The 15,675-nt window shown below is 38.7% G+C and overlaps 1 pseudogene; it reads left to right on the top strand.

The window, feature by feature from the left end:
* Nucleotides 1-832: 832 nt before the first annotated feature.
* Nucleotides 833-1,898, top strand: LOC148728878 (putative skeletal organic matrix protein 5 pseudogene; annotated as a pseudogene).
* The last annotated feature ends 13,777 nt before the right edge of the window (nt 1,899-15,675 follow it).

Genomic DNA, 15,675 nt, shown 5'->3' with positions numbered 1-15,675 from the left:
ACTTTACATATTTTGAAATATCGTTAACTCGGGTATTGTCCATCTTAATCTTACGAAATTCTAACAAAGGCACAGGCTCAAAATTATCGTCATTTTTCGCCTACCGTTTTACGAAGCACGGGAGAGCCGTAACTTTTTTACTTCTCTTCAATACTCAGGTAAATCTAATGTTTATGAAATCGTGGTGTTTAGACTATTGTAAGTTATACAACAAATTGGAACTATGACGGCTTTTTCTAGCGAAGCAGTTTTGACAAGTGAGTCGAGAGAATCATCACTAATTTCCACCCTGTTTGCACGTGTTTGGGATCGCCAAATTGTGCCTAAGTTGAAAACGGCTTCCATCGTTTTTCTCAGGAATTAACAGATATTTCAAGGAAAAACTGCATGGCATTCGTATAGTTACTAAAGGCTATCTATATGCAAAAGACGAGTGAATTTGACTTTTTTCAGGTTTGCCGAAGATTTGCGATTTTGTTTGATTCTAGTACGGATCTGCTCTTAACAACTTCGCAGAAAGGTGTGAGACGTTGGATAATTGCCAAGTCGGAAAGTTCAAAGGGAGTGTTATAAATAGTGAGAAAGGTGAGAGGTCTAGCGATGTCTGGAAGTGCATAATTAGTGTTGTCGACTTTTAGGGCGTTTAGTTGTAGGAACTTTTCTTTCGCGTTAGGATTTTTAAAAGTAATCACTACTTCACCGTTCAGTTTTCGTTGAAGACACTGTATGTCAGTATCTTGAACTCCGGCTTCCTTCAGGGCATCCAAAACCGAGCGGGCCGAAGTTCTCGGGTCCGGCCCGAAGAAAGCAGACTTCGGCCGTTGTAGCATTAGGACTTTCTCCAATTTCCCTTCTGGTACCATTTCGAAGGACAGCAAAACTATGACTATAATATTTACCATGCAGAAGCAATTACTACATGGATGACACTTTGCTTTTTTTAATCTTCCATGCAAAGGGTGACGTGAACAAGGCGGATCCCCCAAACATTGGCTGTGTGAACTAAGTGTAAAGTTGCAAAGTCATAAAGAACAAAGTCATAACCGATCTCAGACGATTTTCATTGCAACCTGGCTATATCTTTAACCTTTAAATTTAGCAACCTAGCTGAAAGAACGATCCAGAATAAGCAGCCGAAAAAAATATGTTAGAGACTCAATGCCGAGGGCTTTAAATTCTCGTAAACTAAACAAACCACGTTCCTCAGACTCACTATAGAATATATCGAACAATTCTACTTGTTTTAGTTGTTATCTGCATATGAATCCAATTATGATTCAACTCATTTCAACTTTTCCATCTACATAGTCAACCTTCCACTTTGATTCGCAACTCTGGAGTAACATGAGTGACTTCAATCCTCAAGGAGGGGAGACTGGGTTTGACTTTCAAGAGACCAAGCTTCCGACCTATTGGAACACATCCTTTTCTGAGATCTGTCTAGGGATGAAGATTGGTAATCTGTCCAGGTTCATTCTCATCAAAAAGCAAGCCAGCTCTTTGTACTCACTGATCGCTGACGGACAATATCGTGACACGTCACTGGGTCGTAACACGTGGAAGTTGCTGATTGGCTTCAATGCATCCTTGCAATTAAATTGTAACAAAGAAGGGTTCAATCCCACTTCGATGAAGAAAAATAATTCCAAAGCTAGAATCGGTATCATCTCCAACGAACATAAAAATTGCGGCACTTGTGATTCCAGAATTGGCTTTGGCACAGGTGGGTATGGAGACGACTCCAACACGTGTGGGAACGAAGCAAAGCACCGTTCAGATAATGGAGACAAACACATCAAGGCCATGGGGTACATCTTGGTTCAGTGACAAAGAAATCGATCTAATCTTCACGAAATGAAACAGGAAGTCAGCCCTAAAGGACTTGTATATAGGTGGATGTAGCATTAGGAATTTTAGGGACTTTAAGCAGTCAGGACTGTAACGCCACGGAAGACGTCGATTAAAAAATGAGTTTCTACTTTTAGTTAGAATTTCGAAAATGGCTGCATGTGTTAGCCGTCTCATAGGGCGCCAGACTTCAAACTCAACATAACGCATAAAAGTAGCGTTGAATTCCAAATGTAAATCAAAATAACTTGCGCCGCGGTTTCGCTTCGCAGACGAAGCAAATTTTGGTGATTTCACTTTGTTGTTTTGCAAAGGACGGCTAAGAAATGTACAAAGTTTTAAAACGCACGTGCTGGGCTATTGTTCTGCCAATTAGATTTATTGTTTTTCCACGTTCTCATTGCCGTAGCCGTCGTGGCTTGCTTAAAGTCCCTAATATTAAACAGTCAGGATGGCAACGTCACGGAAGACGTCGATTAAAAAATGAGTTTCTACTTTTGGTTAGAATTTCGAAAATTGCTGCATGTGTTTACCGTCTCATAGCGTGCCAGACCTCAAACTCAACATATCGCATAAAAGTAGCGTTGAGTTCCAAATGTAAATTAAAATAATATGCCGCCGCGGTTTCGCTTCGCAGACGACGCAAAGTTTGGTGATTTCACGTTGTTGTTTTGCAAAGGACGGCCAAGAAATGTACAAAGATTTAGAATGCACGTGCTGCGCTATTGTTCTGCCAATTAAGTCCCGGTTGTTCGAAGGATGGATAACGCTATACACTGGATAAATATCTATCCAGTGGATAGCGCAGTACGTTTTGGTGACACTTATCCGCTGGATAGCGATTTATCCGTTGGACAGCGTTATCCACCCTTTGAACAACCGGAGCTAGATATATTGTTTCTCCACGTTCTCGTTGCCGTAACCGTCGTGGTTTTGCTTAAAGTCCCTACTGTGGTTTCTCTTGAGATAGATTGTTCTTGTCGCGGCCTGCATTCTCGTTGTCGTTGTACCAGTAGTTCCAACCGTTCTTGCCGCTCGTAGGGTGTATAGTTAGGCGGTCACCATTAATTATACTTGAATCTTGCGAAGACTCGTTGTCCTGAATACTTGTATCGGTAGCGGCGGAAAAAATGTCGTTTGACGTTTTAGTATTCATTTCCATAACTTCAGAAGAGATTTCTCGATAAAGGATGAAATAAAATGGAAGCAAAATGCGCTCAAAAGGCAAAGTAGAAGCAAGCAAATCGAGTGAAGAAACGCACGTATCCTCGGAGCTCAAAATCGCACGTCTGACTTACTACTGTTTCGGCCTTCTGGGCCAAACGAGCTCAAACTAGTAACTAGTTAGCTTCGCGCCAATTGCACGACATGACTCATCCCAGCAGAGTGCTCGATTTGGCCATAAAAGCATAGCTTTGTATTGCCAAACAGCTATATCTAACTGGATATAAATATTCATATATATCTATATAAAGTGTGACTTGATTTTCGTAGAACAGTGCTCAATACATAGAAGTAGAGCGAAGTATATATTGTGGGAGGAAAAAGACAAGTAAACTACAAGTTCATCCCTACAAGCCTGTTTCGTGGTCCAAGCCTGTTTTCGTGGACCACGAAACAGGCTTGTAGGAATGAACTTGTAGTTTACTTGTCTTTTTCCTCCCACAATATATATATAAAGTTTAAAAATGCGAGGATGGACAACTTCAGACTTGAATGTTTTTTTTTTTCAGTCTTTGAAGCACAGAAATTCCTCTCAATCCCTTCCTGTTACAATTTTTGGTAGTTTGCTCGGAATTGGTAAAATTCTTGACAGCATCCTTTGATATAGTTATCATCCAAAAGAACAAAAAGATCCAGCTGCTTAGACAAAGCCAGCTCTTTAAACACGAAGGCGCGCTATATAAGGAAGTCTTCCCTGGGAAGACCGAGGCTCATTTCTCACTCACCTTTGACGTGTGCGGGTCAAATTTAAATGCTGGTAGACGAACAAAAGGAGCTAATGAGATATCTATTGTTTACTTCCACCAGCATGGTGGCATGAGGTAACGTACGAACCACCTAGTTCGATCTCAAATTTACCGCCACAAATAAAGACAGCTTCCATTGGAGAAAGGAAATACAAATCTCAAAAATTCTTGTATTGTGAGGAAGACATAAAACAATTTTGAGGAATGCGACCGCTGTTCACTGCTTTGGAGTAGCTGTAGCCCAAGCTGACTTGACTCTAAGAGTTCTACATCACACGACGGTTGATTGACAAATGGTCCTGGGGGACCTAAGGCTCCTTTTATAGCGCGCCTTCGTGTTTAAGGCGAGAAAATCAATGGAGTCATTTTTCTAGATTTGAAAAAAGCTTTTGACACTGTTGATCATCAGATCCTTCTATCGAAACTAAACTATTATGGTATACATGGAAAATCTTTCAGATGGTTTCAGTCATATTTGGAAAACCGAACACAAAAATGCTCTGTCAACGGGTCGCTATCCAGTAGCTACTCGTTGACTTGCGGCGTCCCTCAAGGGACCATTCTCGGTCCATTATTGTTCTTATTATATATCAACGATCTTCCAAATTGCTTATCAAATTGTAAACCGAGAATGTATGCCGATGACACGCACCTCACATATGCGGGAAGCAATCTTGAGAACGTTCAGTTTTGTCTAAATGAAGACCTAGAAAACGTCTTCAACTGGCTACAAGCGAACAAACTCACGTTGAACATGACTAAAACCGAATTCATGCTAATAGGGTCGAGGCAGAGACTGAATACTCTCACAGCTTCACCAACAATTAGAATGAACAATACTCAAGTGAGCCAGGTTTCAGCTACAAAATCGCTTGGTGTAATAATAGACGATAAACTCGATTGGCATAGTCACGTCGAAAAACTAACGAAAAAGATCGCCTCTGGTATCGGGGCCCTAAAGCGAATTAGGCACCTGATCCCAGCATCAACCTTACATCTCATCTACCAAGCTTTAGTAAAACCTCACTTTGATTACTGTGACATTGTTTGGGGTAGCTGTGGGAAAACGCTACGAGACAAACTGCAGAAATTGCAGAATAGAGCAGCCCGTGTGTTGACATTCTCTAACTATGATGCTGATGCAACTGAGCTACTCGAGTTTTTAGGGTGGAAAAATCTTGCACGCCAGCAGGAAATCCATAAAGCCACCATGATGTTTAGATGTCTGCACGGGCTAGCTCCAAGGTATCTATATTCAAAGTTTACGTGGCGTGACTCTGCTTATGACCTCAGGGACTCTGAAAATAAGCTTAATGTTCCACTACCGCGCACTAATTATTACAGAAAAAGCTTTAGCTACAATGGCGCCACATTATGGAACAGTTTACCACGCGATATAAGGAACACAGAGTCTCTGGGGTTATTTAAACGTAAGATCAATGACATTTTTTAAGTCTAACGCACGGCATTCACGGAAAACAGCTTGAGTGTTATAGTATGTAGTTTTAATTTTAAATATCTTAGCGTATGTGATATGTATTTTTATAGGCTAATGAATTGATCGTGTCTAAATAAAGATTACAATACAATTTAACGAGTTTTTAAAACAAACCTTGTTTTAACACGGTTTTATATAGCATACATTTGTTATATTCTGATATATGTACAGAGAGTGTCGAAAAATATTTCACGATTGAGGGAAGCGAACAAGTGAAATATATTTCAACACGAGATGAGAAACTTCGTATGTCCAAGCAGCCATGTAATATTCAATTTACTATATAAACAACTATGAGAAACTCCACCATTTCACTTTCCCTACCTGAAGGTGCGATTTATTAAATCACCATAAGAATATTATCTTCAGGTGTGATAAAATATTATTTTCACGCGCGAAGATATCACATGTTTGCGCGAAAGCTTGCTAGGTGTTTCATGGCTGTTTAAATAAAAGATGTTGTTTTTTCCTCTGTTGTATTTGATAATCACATAGTTTACTGAAAAGCCTTTTTGGGAGTGTGCATTAAAGTCCAATTCAATTTAATTTTATCATACTTGCCGCGGGCCATTGTATTTTTCATTACGCCATTAAAATTTCCAATCTAAGCCTGCCGGAAAGACAATGAAAGACACTTGGAGACTCCTTAGAATACTAAGAATGACCCCATTTTCTCCAAGACTATTTTAAGGCCGAGGGCAATTTTGAGCCCAATTGGAGCCAAATATTTAAAACATATAAACTTTTGATTTTACTATATCAGCAAATTAGCATCTTGCTACATCCCAAGAAGAATGTTTTCAGATTCGTGCCACTGTTCGTTAAATTCATCGTATCAAGAAATGGTCTATTGTTCCGGCTCAAATTCACACTTAAGTAGTAAACAATAGTCCTTTTTTTTTTGTTGCGCTGAGGGACTTTGGCCGAAGCGACGAGAAAAAGTTCGTGACTAATCGGAAAAAAATTTTTGGCATCACAATTTAGCTATTTTGGAAGAGTAGGTAGCGCATATTTGCACACGACAGATAAATTGTCACCGGAGTACCCAAAGGCAAAATTAAACGCTGATTTAGCCGCTTCGGGGAAGTGGGTAGCGTAAATTTGTCTGATACAATGTTTATATGAAGTTCATATTTTTTGAACTGCGGTATTAGATACGTATGATGCACGATCCTCCTGCGAGGATCGTGCATCATACGTATGTAAATTTGTCTCGTCGAGTCAACTCTCAATGGTCTACCCCAGGAAAAAAATTGACCGCTAATGTGGCAATGCACACATCGAGAATTCAAAATACGTTATTTGCCTCATTCAGACCACCTCTCCCCGTATAAATCTTTCTCCAGAAACTGTAATAGTTCTAAACTAAAGTCGTCATAGTTCTAAACTAAAGTCTAGTCTTTCCGAGCGTTAAAATTTCCCGCTGGTATGCTAATCGGAAGCTTCGACAAATCCCTCGTGTGTTCTGAAGCTGTTGCGCCATTGTTCGAAAATGGCCATATAAGGTCATTTTTCGCCTGTCTAACAAAGCCTATTGTTATGAAATAAATTCTATATGTTTTCTATTGCTGTCCAGCCTTATCCTGACCGCCTTTGTCACACCAAAGGTTAGTTTCACCATCACTCCTCTGTGAGGGAAGAAAACTGGGAAGTTTGATCTTTTATAATTCCATTTAGTCAAAATAACTGATATTTTTTTAAGGCATATGTCTTATCAGTTTTTTCATCTTCAGTATCCATACTAACTCTTTCAGCTGCGTCTTAGCATGGCAACCGTCATTTTGAACGGCCAGCTCTTTAAACCTCTTAACCAAGTCAATTATAGTTGGACGGATGTTTAGACGAAGTGAAGGTTTTGCAGTAATAGACTAAAATGGAATGTTACATTTTGCAGTTAAATTACGTGTGTTTTCCTGTTTTTCATACCACGCTTTTGTCATCTATCCTATCTTCTGTAGTATGTTTTGGATTCGTTTGGATTTGTTCACGATGAAGGTTCCTATTTGTGAATGTTGTCACTTGAATTAATGCATGGACTCATCCTTTTGTTGCACCACTTGTCTTTTGTGTGTCCACTGTATCGGTTGACCCGCTGGTGAATTCTCACCTGTATTTCAGATAATAACCTCGTTCTTCGACAAAAAGTCACTAAAACTTTCATGGTCAAGGGAAAAGCACAAACTATCAACATCATTAACAATCAATAACATTTTAATCAAAGATGTGTAGCACGTTTTTTCAGAAAAATTCGCGATTATATCATCAAATTCCTCCTCTTGTGGCAGCATATATTAGCGACTGCGAGTTGACCTAACGGGGGGTGACAACTCTAACAAACGCTGTTTCAGGACAAAGCCAAAATTGTTCCGGGAAACACGCGATAATTCCGGGACATTGCAGAAAAAAATCGGGACTTCGAAGGAATTTTTATTTCACGTTGTTATTTACGTTAAACCCAGTAATTTAGGCATGAAATCTTCTGTAAATGAAAACATTCAAACAGCGAGTACAGCGCCGCGACTTGTGCTACACAAACCAATCGGAAACGCACCCTACTGGGTGGGCACACAGTTGGGTTCCACACTCCATTCAACCACGTGCAACCTTCACAGCAATCACGTCCAGATCCGTTACAGGTATAAACGCATCAAACAAGGTTCCTTGTATGGTTAGCGACGCTTTTTAATTTATTCCTCGCTTTGTGAGCATCAGTGAAGTCCATTTAAGAAACAAGTTTGGATTCTACAGGGGAAAAGAGCAAGCTTAGGCTATAGCGACCAAGGCACGACCAATAAAATGTAAGTAAAACGGTTTGAAATAAATATCCTAATGTTATCCGGAAGCTTTCCAACTTTACTTGTATCACTGTTGTAATGCTTAGCAAAAGTGCTGTTTTTGCTTTTTATATCAGTTGGGAAGTCATTTGAGAAATGGGAAGTCGAGGATATATGCGCATGGCTAACGCAAAACATTTTAGAGGAACATTGTTGATGTTTCAGGGAAAATAAATTGCATGGGAGCACACTGCTTTCGTCGCTAAAAGATGGAACTCTAAAAACGGACCTCAAAGACATCGGAGTAAAGGTTCTTGGTAAGAGTTCGCATTTTATAATTTAAATCTTCTCAGAAAAAACAGACGGGCGACGAGGAAAGGTGATGTCAGCAATCACATTGCTGAACACCATCGACTTACCAACCACAGCATTGACTGGGACTCTGCGCAATGCCTAACCTACAACACTGACTATTTTCAACGACTGACTCTGGAAAGCTGGTGTACTAACTTAGAACAGTCTCCCCTAAACAGATGTCAACAACTACCCGCTCCATACAAACGACTCATTCACGACATAAACATCACAAACGACCGAAAAAGAACGACCTAACTTTACCGACAGATCGAAACAGACCAATCACGACCGACTTACGTCACTTGAGTCTTACAGCCAATAACATCACGGCAAAACCAACCGATCATTTCACACGAACTGGTATAAGAACATTCTACTGACAACAATCATTCACTTGACTCTGATGATGACTTCCGCACAGGTTGTCGAAACGTCAGTCACTACCACCGACAACAGTCCTTCTCAGGACTACACTCACCCGGACGATCAGACTACACCTTCACATGTTACCCCCGGGTTCAAACCATTTACTGCAGAAAAAACAGTTATTCTGCAAAACGTTGCTGATAATAGGCCTTATCACGGTTTTCGACGCCATCTTGACGGGTAGGCAAAGCGGTCAGAAATTACAGTGTCTGTATGAGAATCCCGTGGCAAATAACTTTTTGGATGTTACAAAAACTGTAATGGGGAACGGGGAACGGGTGTACAGCGGTAACCCACCTGAGAATTCAAAATGGCGGAGTAAACGATGTTGACAAACACTGATTTTATCGCTAGGTCGCCGCTTGCAGCGAAATTAGACGACTCGCTTTTATTTAACTATTGCCCAGGCGAAGCCACGAAGCCTAGAATTCCGACGCGAGAATTCGAAGTCAACGTTTCTGCAAAGGTTGCCACCATTTGTTCTGACGTCTCTCTTCGTTTTCCTTCCTGAAATCTGCATCTTTTGGAAGAGTTTGGGTACGTTGGTTGTTTGCATTGCCCAACAGCATTTTTGGCAGATAAGTAGCAAGGAGGTAATATCTTAGATTAACAGAAATGGTGATCCAAATTCAATCTAATCTTTCATACCCTGAGGTCCAAACACGACTGTCATCCACTAAGCACGATTGGTGAGCTCCTCAGGCAACCAGTTTTGCTTTAAAAAAAAAATCATATAAATATAATACAGATTTATCAACTTATGCAAATATGCCTCATTAATATGCAAATTACCATTGTTATTGTGCTCATTACAGGTCTTCCTTTTCTTTCGTGCAACGAAATTTTCGAACTTCAAAGGCAACTCACTATAGCTATTATCAATACATTTGTTGAAATCGAGGTGTAAGAATGACAAAACTATAATACAGTCGACCCCTCCACAAAGCAAGGAAACAAAACGGCAACCAAAGAGGTTCCATCTCTCCCTAAGTTGAATGCTATCATATATATATTATTGATGAATACAACAGGGAAACTCCCTTTCAGATATTAATGAGTGTGTTGAGGGATCATACAGCTGCAGTGTTGACGCTGTGTGTAACAATACCAATGGATCGTACAAATATACATGTAAACCACAATACTATGGAGATAACATGACTTGCGAAGGTATAATATTCAAAGTATCAATGATATTAAGACATAGCTTGTACGCTGATCTTATCAGATCCAATTGAGCCAGCATGGAGTTTATCAATCAAAACTGTCTCTATAACCAGGAATGAGAGTTCTGTAAGAATACCATCCCGAGATTTTCACTATTGATTCATTCATTCGTTTTAAGTAATAAGTTAATTAATAATTTTAGTAAACTTGTTAAGATAGCTTCTCAAGCAACCAGCTCTACTCCCAATTGCAATCAAATAGGTGACATTTGCTGAGTAACTGCTCTTTGTCAGTTTTGAACTTATTGTACTTATCCTGCGCCGTATGCACATCAAGGCATCTGCATCATCAGACTAGGGTGTGTGTTTATACAAACATAGCTCAAAAATATACTTAAATGACCACTTTCAAAAATGGCTGCCGGATTAGTATTCTTTTGTTTACATTTAAATTAGCCTTTCTGGTCTCGCTTGAGATAATGTATTCTTTTGAATTTTGTACTGGAGAACGAGGCCAGAAAGGCTAATTTAAATTTAAACAAAAGAATATTAATCCGGCAGCCATTTATGAAAGTGGTCAATACATTTTCAATTTTGTACTTCACCTCATTACAGGTCCTTTCCTTCATTCGTGTAAAGAAATTTACAAAAGTAAAAGGTAAATCAAAATTGTTCACTAATTTAAGCCTAAGGTTAGGGGTAGGTTTAAAAACCCTGGACAATGATATAATATTGCATCTGTTTTTCCAAAAAAAAAAGATCAATTTTGTCTTGGAGAATATTTCGCTGACGTTAAGAAGAAAATATTGCGAAACAGAACAAAGAGGCCATGTTATACGTTTCGTTAGAATCATTTACGACAGCCATGATATATTTTCTTGCCGGTTAGCTAGATGAATCTGTCAAAGTTCCCTGCACGAGCCCTTTTTTCTACTTTGCCAATTTATTCATCATTTTACAGATATCAGGTTATCCACAGCTATAATTAACCTTTGCTATGTAATAAGTATACTTTGCTATATGAAAGTATTTCAAATATAAACCATAACTCGGGCCAGAAAAAGCCGCACAGCCCAGCACGCTTCGATTTTATTAAAAAAAAAAGGAAGAAAGAACGAAGGCCTCGATCCAGTCTAACGCGGCTTCTCTGCCGTTCGCGTTGTCAAGAACGTCTGGTGCTTAAGCTCTCTAACCTTTCTCAACGGCAACCAAGACTGTGATAGGTCAGTATTCAAAGATAAACACTCCACCTATGAACGTTTGCTGCAGAAAGCTAATATACCATCGCTATTAAACAGACGCTTACAGGATATATGCATTTTAATGTCCAAAGTTAAACACAACCTTAGCCCTTTGAATATTTGTAATACAGTAAAAACACGCGTGTAAGAACCTAGTAATCAAGAACCTTCTCAATGGCAGAAATTTTGGATTTTAATACCCAAAACTATAAGAACGCGTTTACCCGGCAAAACCTGCAGGGTTCTTATATGAAAAGTCATTCTGGATAATGAAACAATGTTGTAGCAAAATATGTCTGTAACTATAAAATAAATGTTTTCTATACATTTGATACTTCCATAAAACATGTCACAATACAGTTTCCTCACTGTATTTATGGCTCCCAGTCATGTATTAAAGCAAGTTCAAGAAAATATACTCCTGGGTATAAACTTCTAAACTGTATAATTAAGTACATTGTTCAGTACACAGCGTATTGTATATGGCGTCCCATCGGGGCCAAAATTCAACATTGCGATTTGACATTGTACTTTTAGTATTCATTCTTATTTCGCGATTGGACTTCCAAGTTTTTATTCCTTATGAAACTTTTTCCGATTCAACATTGTCTTTATTACAATTAAACTTCCAAGTTTCGAGTATTTTAAAAACATTGTTCTTCTGGTAATTCCACTTTGTAGTTGTGGATATGCAGTACTTCGCGCTATTCAACATTCAACTTTCCATCATCCAACCGCAACCCAGCTTTTAACGAAGGAGCGCAGGCTCACTAAGGTCAAGTAGCTCATGTAAGCCTCATAACTTCGTACGAGGTTATCTTGTGAGATGAAAAATGGACGATATCTCGTATTTGCTTGACTGTGTTCATAATATCCTAGCTTAAACAATAGTATGTACCTGACACACTTAGTCCATATGACATCATTCTATTAAGAACCTGTTTTGCCTAAGTTGTCAGTAAATACCCCTGATCATAACAACCTATTTTTCCAGACATAAAAAAACTAGGTTCGTACACGTGGGTTTTTACTGTATCTTTCAGAAACACAACTCTTCCTATAATTTAAGACAGGCCAACTTTTCTATTCCTATATACAACACAATAACTTACGGCAAACATTCACTACGCTATTTAGGACCTAAATTATGGAGTAAACTGACAACTCATGACAGATCAGCCACAACATTAGCTAGTTTCAAAAGCCGCATACGTAAGCGTGAACTCAGCTCTCTATTCGATGATGGCTGCAGGGGCTGTGCTCTATGTCATTCTTAATTCATTTAACTTTTTTTTTCATGCATGATATGACTTAATTTTATTCTTAAGTAAGTAATACTCTTTGTAAATAATGTTTATCCATTTTATTTGTGTCCCCACATTAGTATAGGATATCTCCCAAACTAGAAGGCTGTTTGACACGTTAACAAAGTTTCTCTCTATCCATCTATCTATCTATCAGTTTAAAATGGGTAAATGACTTCGACTTTTGTCTCCTCATTGTCACGTACTTAATGTTTTTCCCTCTTTGACTCGTATGCTCTGTTCTCTGTTCAAGGAATTCTTTTTAAAATATTCCTTGGACAGAGAACAGATCAAAACTTTTCAGCAACGCATAGTAAACAGCTTTTGATCTCAACCTACTTTAGCACAGCAATCCAGTTTCAGCTTGATCTCCTTTCCTATTTCACAGTTTAACAACACTCAGTGACGATGATATTGATTTGTCTACTTTAATAGCGCTACTATAAGACCCCGGCCTGTTCTGTTCTCTTGCGGTATCTTAAATGTATTAATGTAGTTGTAATTTGTCTAGAATTTTGAAGCTCTTGCTCTGTAAATCTTTTTTTTTTTATGTAATATACGTATTCAACCCTGCCCGCCTCGACTAGCCTTTGCTAACTGTGGACAATGCATATATTTTTTTGTAATATTGTAATATATTGTAATATATTGCAATTCATTAAAGACTAAACACCACAAGAGTGAGTTGCATTAATGTGAGCATTCTTAGATATAATTATTATACAAAAGATGACGCCTTGATAAGAAAGAACAATCTTTATGTATACTTTTAAAACCTTTTCGTAGAGGGTCGCTGTAACATATAGTTCATATTTTTTTCTTTTTGTCCCAGTCTTCATCTGCCTCTGCTTGATCTCTCTTCCATTATTTCACAGATTGCTAATGATTACCGGCATTCATTAAAGCATTTTTAGATACAATTATCATCCAAATGATGATGTCCAGATTACAAAAAGCCAGCCTCCCTATCTATAATGTTTAAAAATTTTCGTAAAGAATCACTTTGTTAAAAGAGTAACACAACGGTAAAAAGATAACAGTATTTATTAGTAATATGATAGTAACAATGACAATTTTGCAGCATTAGCTAAACAGGAAAAATATCTCACTTTCAGACGTAAATGACATTGATTAAAATATTCCCTTCGTTAAAACTGGTCAATGATACTTCATGGAATTTCAAAATCGCAAAATGCCCGCAATGCAGGTTTTTGCAACCCCATAGGGGAATATCAACAATATTCACTTCGCCTTCGGCAAGTTACCTTTGTTATTCTGTACTTTATCTCATTTCAGTTCTCTCTTTTCTTTCGCGTAGGGAATTTCTGAGAGTCAAGGCGAGGTCATTATTGATCGTTGTTATCGAAATGACAAAACACAACGACGACCGAGGAAGTTCCACCTCTTCCTGTGGTGCCACGATAAAGTCATAAGCTAGCTTTACATTTAGAGCTAAAGGACTGTCATACAATGCCTTGAGTGGCGTCCTTTGAATTCTTCCTATGTAAAACTTTGATATATTCAGTAAAAGAAAAGATGTCCAAGCTAACATTTATCACCTGACTTTTCTTGTCTTCTTACAAAATTAAGAAATTTATTTTTCAGCCAAAAGTTCAATTTTGGGAGATTCTCGGTTACAAGGTAATTCTATAGCAGTCTTTATGACTACTTTCGTTCCAAAAACGAAAATAAATAACACAAAGTGAAAACGGTCTTTTCATCAGATCACGAGTGTATAAGGCTTACTTACTTCAACTAAATCATGAGAGGGTCCACGTTTATTGTTGCATGCCTGATGACCTTGAGGCCTGCAGGGTGCGGTGGATGGACGCTTTTCATGAAAATCGATGGTAGTAAGGTAATTTTAAGCATTTCTTAATGTACCCATCATGCAAAACGCGCACAGTTCAAAACTTTCAATAACATTATCACTTCACTATTACCACTTCACTAATTCGTCCACTACATTGTAAGATACATTAGCCAAACGGGATCTAACACCAAAGTTAAATAAGGGGAATGGCACATACAAAATCGTTGAGATAACTATCAAAAATTCTCCAGCGTACAGCTCCAATCACTCAGAGATCCAATGGAAGTACAAGAATAGAAAGCAAAATTCTGAAAAGCATCGATAACGATACTCGATTCGACCATGACCACCGTGAATCAACTTCTATTAATAAAAACGTGCGAGCTGCCCTTTGTGATACGCCTTTAAGGTTTTCTCTCCAGTCGCGCGCAATGACATTACCAGCTCACCTGGATATTCGTGTTTACTGTCACATGACTGATGGCCTTGTGTGGTGCGGGGGCGGTTTGTTTACTTACCAGTATACGTCTGTTTCCTTCTACTAATGTATATTAGTGTGTGTAGATTACTGTACACATAGTGCAATGAGACCTTGTATGCGTCGACAAAGTCAATTCAAATCACTGCTTATTTCATGATGTAAATAAAGAAAAATGTCTCAGAGAAATCATTTGTTCGTTTCATTTTTTTAGTTACAGTTTCTCATTTCGACAACTTTACCAGCTTAACTTGAAACACTAAACTAGTAAATTCCAAAGTATGCGAAGTACAATTAGTAACTGTGTGCTCGGTGCATTGCAGTTCGAACCAGATGAATATTCGGGACATTATCTCTTTTCAGTGGTTGGGTGTCATTTCGGATGACGTGAAGGTATCAATTACGGATCTCTACGCTTCTTTACGGATTGCGTGAAGGTATCATTTAAACATCCCTACGTTTCTCTGCGGATTACCTAAATGTATCATTTCCGCATGTCCGCGCTTCTTTGCTGATGGTGTAAAGGTATCGTTTAGGCATCTCTGCGTTTCTTTATGGATTGTGCAAATGTATCATTTACATGTCTCTACGCTTCTTTACAGTTTGCGTAGAGAAGGGTATTAGAAGCCTTAAGATCGAGGCTTGGCCATCTTGCCGCAAACGGCAAACTGCGGTTTGCCGTTAGCAGTTTCACGTTAGCCGTCTGCCCATATTCGGGACTTAAGATTCACGGATGGTAGCACTGATGAATTATGTAAAATTAGTACAAAAACAAGATGGCTGCTGCCCAAAGGTGAGTT

The sequence above is a fragment of the Stylophora pistillata genome, chromosome 6, assembly GCF_964205215.1.
Source record: "Stylophora pistillata chromosome 6, jaStyPist1.2, whole genome shotgun sequence".
In the NCBI taxonomy this organism is placed as follows: Eukaryota; Metazoa; Cnidaria; class Anthozoa; order Scleractinia; family Pocilloporidae; genus Stylophora; species Stylophora pistillata.
Note: the sequence above shows the minus strand (reverse complement) of the source record. Positions and strands in the feature narration are given on the sequence as shown.